This window comes from Vidua macroura, chromosome 4 (genome assembly GCF_024509145.1).
Source record: "Vidua macroura isolate BioBank_ID:100142 chromosome 4, ASM2450914v1, whole genome shotgun sequence".
Classification (NCBI taxonomy): Eukaryota; Metazoa; Chordata; class Aves; order Passeriformes; family Viduidae; genus Vidua; species Vidua macroura.
The window spans coordinates 29,432,897-29,438,362 of record NC_071574.1 but is presented as its reverse complement, the minus strand read 5'-3'; positions in this window follow the sequence as shown (position 1 = coordinate 29,438,362).

The following is a 5,466-nucleotide window of genomic DNA, read 5'->3' as shown; positions in this document are numbered from 1 at the left end:
ACATCTCCAGTGCAACAGCAGGCTAGGCACAGAGAGCAGAGCTGGCCCCTTGTGTATTTTATTTTCCCCATGGCTCATATTTGCCATGGTCAGGCACACAAGTCAGCAAACCCATTTCTATGCACAGAACAGGTGAATGGGCAGCAGAGGTTAGAATTAGTATCTTGCTAAAATAATTTTATGTATTAGTATTCTTTTAGAATAGCTGCTAAGTGAACTGTATTTCAAGGGAAGCAGGTTCTGGAAACCCCTGACAGTCTGTTCCAGTGTTCCCTTGCCATGCAGACAGGCCTGTGCTGGACAGCAGGAGTAGCTCAGGGGACACAGCTCTCCAGTGGGCTCCCTGAGCTCAGCCCTGCTGTGCCTACCCCACAGAGCAGGGCTTTCTGCAGTCAGACCAGAGACCTACAGGAGACATGGCCCTACATAAAGCCTTCCCTGGAGAAGCTCTTACTAGCCAGGACTAGGCCTAGGATGAGAAACAGCCTTTGAAGAAGGGAGAAAAGCCCACCCAGAGAAGCCAGACAGACTGGCTGTATGTAGCACCAGCCAGCCAAGAGACGGGCACATAGACACTTGGAACAACATGAGAGCAATCCCACGCCAGTGCCAGAAGCCTTCCTTCTGCTTCAAACAGCCTCAGATTGGCAGTGAGCCTCCAGAACCTGCCCTCACCGCTGATGGGAACTGGCCCCCAGCCTCGGGTGTCCCCCAAACCACTTCCGTGCAGCAGGACGAGGTGCTAAAAGACGTGCTGTGACAAGAGTGTGACTTCCCTAAGCAGTGGTGCAGGTACAGCTTCGTTAGCTCAGGTTTCTTAGGCTGTTTGTGCTTGTTTGAGCCTGCTGGACTCTCCCATGGGTTGAGAACTTTCCAGCTGCTTGCCTGTGCAGCACTGCACCCTGCTCCCATACTCCTTCCCTGAAAAGCACTCCCATCCACCAGCCCAGTCACCATACCCTGACAGACATGGCAAGGGCACCCTCCTCCACCCTGGAGCCTCTCTGCCAGGCGTACTAGACACAAACAGCCCTCTGACAGTGGAGTGCCTGACCCCCCAGAGCTGGAGCAGGGGGAGATTCCAGGAGCAGGGAATGTCCCACTGAAGGTGACCCCTCCCTGGAGAGATGAGGCTGTCAGAGCAATGAGGAAGGCATCTGTGAGGAAGGCTTCTATTGTGCTCACTCAGCTGTCCCCATGGCCAGCTGTGTAGAGAAGACTATGGGCAGCTAGCAGCCTTTGTCAATGCCAGCTTCCCAGGAGCCCTCTTTAGCAACCAGGTTGCTAAGGGGAACAAAAATTTTAAAGTTAATTGCTTAGGACCCTTGAAGCCACTCCCTGACACCCAGCAGGTGGAGCAGAGTTTCCATTACCTTCCTTCCCTGTTCATTGTCACTCTGCAAGTCATTCTAGTTGTCTGCCAGCGTCACAGGGCACCACAGGTGCCACAGGGGCTGTGGTGTGTGTCACACAGAGATGACCCATCCTGCTCATCGCTTGTGGCAATGCCCAGCAGCTGGTAGCACCAGAGCCACCTCTCCACAGGTGCCTGCCCAAACTGGTCCAACAGAAACCACAGGCTGTCAGCTGCATGGCACTGCTGCCATGAGGTGGGCACAAGGGCCAGGAGCCTGTCGGCTCCCTGGCGTGGGACAGCACAGGGGAAAACTTGGTCTTTGTCCCTCATGATGAAGGCTGAGCAGTCATGGGATGGTCAGCACCTGTGCTCACCCTGCTGAGACCCTTGAAGCTGGTCTTCAGGGTAGCATTCCTGGTACAGCTGAGAGCCATGTTGGTGGCAGGCAAATGTTTGGACAGAGCTCATCCCTGCTCTGGGGAGGGATAAAGTCCCTTCATTGACCTTGAAGTATTTGATCACTGAAATATTTGAGTCAGGACCTCCAAAAGCTCTCTAGGCAGCTTCAGCCTAGAGATTCAGAACAGAATAGACTTCAGCAGACATTTTCCAGCCCCCATCTCTCTGACTTGCTCTCTAGAAAACACACAGACGTCCAAGTCTGTGGAAGGGCACTCGCTCCCCTGCACATACGCCTGGCACTCCCAGGGTAGAGAGGGGATCTGCAGGTCTACCTCCCTCTCTGTCCTCCCTCCCTGCCTCTCACCAGTGTCGAGCCCGTGTTTTCCTGGGCTGGGCATGGCAGCAGCTCCCATGTGTGATGATGCCCTGCTGGCTGTCTCTGCGTGCTGCAGCACGCTCTGCCTACAAGCTATGGCACCGCTGCTGAAAATCCTCCCGGCAAGGAACTGCACGTATCAACTCCCAGTTTAGTCACTTCAAAACAATCTGGTTAGTAAGAGTGAGACCAGGGAGGAAGACTGTACCCCAGGCAGAGATTGCACATGGAAATACCAATGAGATGACACTGTTCTCTGAGAAGTGCTGGAACAACGGGAGGAATAATAAAACACTGCAGTTTCCATCCACACAAATGTATCCCACGGACAAAGTAAAAGCAGGAATCTTATTGGAAGTCACATCTGATTAGTATCTGTCTGGCCTGGATCCCTTCTACTGCTGAGGAGAGACAGGCTGAACCCTGCCCACTAAAACCAAAGGAAAATGCATGAAGGAGAGAGCAGAAGAGGCAGTTGCTGAGGCCAGGCCAGCAGCCCTGCTCCAGCAGCAGGAGCCACCTGTGCCCACCTCCTCTTCCCCATGCCCCTGCCAGGGCATGGTCTGATTAAGCACGGTGTGCTGCTGGCTCTCGGGGTGCAACCAGTATTGCTGCTCTCCTAGGGGAAAAAATGAGAACAACGACTCAGTCAACTTCTCGTGTGTTGGGTCGTCCAACAAAGGCAATTGCCAGCTGCACCCTGAAGAACAACCGATCTCTTATGCTGTTATGGGGCAAGTGGGTTATGGAGGTAGAAGTCTCATCTGGTTAGCTGCAAGAGTTGTCCTGTTAGTCTGTACTAGTCTCTACTGGCTAGTTAGAAAACTCTTCTCTAACTGAATGGAAGCCAAAATATTCTGGAAAGCCTTGTTTCCAGCCAATTTTCTTTTTTTTTTGGATCAGCAGCCAGAGACCCCCAGCACATCAGGGAAAAAAAAAAAAAACCAAAAAAACACTGGTAAACAAAACAGAAGATGGCTTTTGAGGTTTTCCTTTCAATTGGGGTGTTCAGAGGGAGAAAGGAAGCTTTTGCGCTCTCTCTGGCACTTGGGTTGGGGTGGAGTCTGGAAAGCATATATTTTTTGATTCACATACTCAGAAAAAGGAAAAAAATCTCTGCTTAATCCCCAGCAAGGGGTGCTGGTGCTAAGCCTCATTTTCAGGAAAGAAAACATGGCAAAATTCAAGAGAGACACATGCACGAAAAGGAGGAACAAGTCAGAAAAGCTATGTTATAGCCCATTCTATCCTGATGGCTTGACAAGTTGCTTCTGCCCCTCTCCTTTCCATGTTTTTTTCCATTCTGTCTCCATGCAGTGTTAAAGGGACAACAACTGGGCCAGCATGGGCATCAGCTGTGTGTTGAATGTCCACCCCACCTACCCCCCCAAAAGTGACTTCAGCCAACATCTTGCCATGGAGCAATATGGATGATATTCAAGCCTCTGCAAGAGGGGTCCAGAGCAGTGGGGTGCTGAATGTGGGCTGCAGCTGCCAACCCCTCACTGCAATGCCACAGTATTATGCAAAATTGTCAAATGCACATCACAACAGCTGTACTTCTTCTCAAGAGAAAGAAAGTCTCTGTGATAGGCCTGGATGCACCTTTCATTTTGTTTCTATTTACTCTAATTTTGCTGACAAAGGACATCCTATGGGGACAGGATCTCTTTATATCAGGTGAGCCATAAATTCCAGCAGTACTTCGACCCTCTCCCAGGAGGAGAAATGGGGCGTTAAAGATTTCAGAAAAGGTCAGAGAAGCATTAACATATGCCAGCCAGATGCGAACAGATTTGTGACATGACTTTCATATTGTCACTGCAGGACTTCCCAGCACCTCTGAAACCTTTCAATGGGGTATCTCAGCCTGAAACACGTCACTGCCAGCGCTCCCAGTGCAAGCCTGGGCTGGGTTCACATGCTAAGAGAAAAGAGTTTTTCCACATTAAAGGCTTTCTCTCCATTGACAGTAATAAACAAGGGAAGAGAGGAGCCTATCCTGTTCCTGCAGGCTATGTTACTCACATTTTGCAACGCTCAGGGCATATGCACAGAAAGCAAAAAAAGACAGCATACGAACATAGGAAAATCTTTCTGGACCAGGATATTTTCCCATCTATCCTGTCACCGAGGCTGGCCAAGAGCAGATGCCAGAGCAAAGCACAGACATGGGGCAGATAAGTAGCAATACCCCTGAGAGCTCCCCTAAGGACATGTCAGTATGCAGTTCGGGACCTCTGCCTGGACTTTCCCACACTGGGGTTGAAATCTGAGGCGGAGTCCTGCTGCAGGGGTCTGCTCCAGCCTCCTTGAATGCACCGTGATGCCCCCAGCCATGGCTCCTGGAGCCATCCCCCAGACACATTGTCCAATCTGCTTGTGCACGCCCATTGCTAGCCGTGTTCCTGTTGCTTAGCACCAGTGATAAACAAGACATATTCCTTTGGCCAGGTGCCTGCCCAAGGCATGCAGGGTCAAGTCTTCCCCCAAAACCTCTCTGGCAGCCACTGAACAGCACCATTTAGTTTATCAGCCATTGAAGCTATCCCCTGATCTTGCTTGATCAATGTCATCCTGCTAGGAAAACTGGCACAGGTCTGCCTGTCCTTTGGCACAGATCTCTTTGCAATCCCCTTGCCCTGGCCCATGTTTCCCCCAGCATTACAAAACCTCTTCAGGACAGTCTTGGCTCACTGCTAAACATATGGCAAGTTTCTTGCCTGGGTTTGTCCAGCCACTTCTCCTCAGTGTCAGGGCTCCCTGCCTCTGGCTCCAGCCAGCTCCACGGCTTTTGCATTCTGTGCCAGTTTGAGTTTTGCTCTGGCAGATAATCTCAGCCACTGCAAGCCGTACTCAATTTTTCATAAGCCCTTTCTTCAGCTTCTCTGATTTTCCAGCATCCCCTTCCAGCTGTCTATAAACTGAGAGAAAAATCAGCCCCTCCCCACTGCACTCCACCCCACAAGATGCCTCTTTTTAAGCTGCTGTCTAATGCTTCCAGACCACCACACTGAGAACTGCAGGCTCCTAGGCAGTTTAATCGAGGAGACTGCTTTGGCACAGGAGGACGCTGTGCTCTCCCGCCCCGTCCCCAGCCAGGTTGTGCCTCTGAGGGCTGCAGCAGCAGGACAGATCCAGGACCCAGCCCTGCCCTTACACCCAGCCTGGCGGGATCACAGGGCTGACTAAAGTGACAGCAGATTCAGGAATATTAAACCTGGACACATCATTTGCAAGACACTAAAGCGAGATGAGAATCCAGCCCTGCACAGCAGCGAGCGCTGCCGGGCTCCGTCAGCCAAGGCGGGAGCGGGGCTCCTCAAAGCGG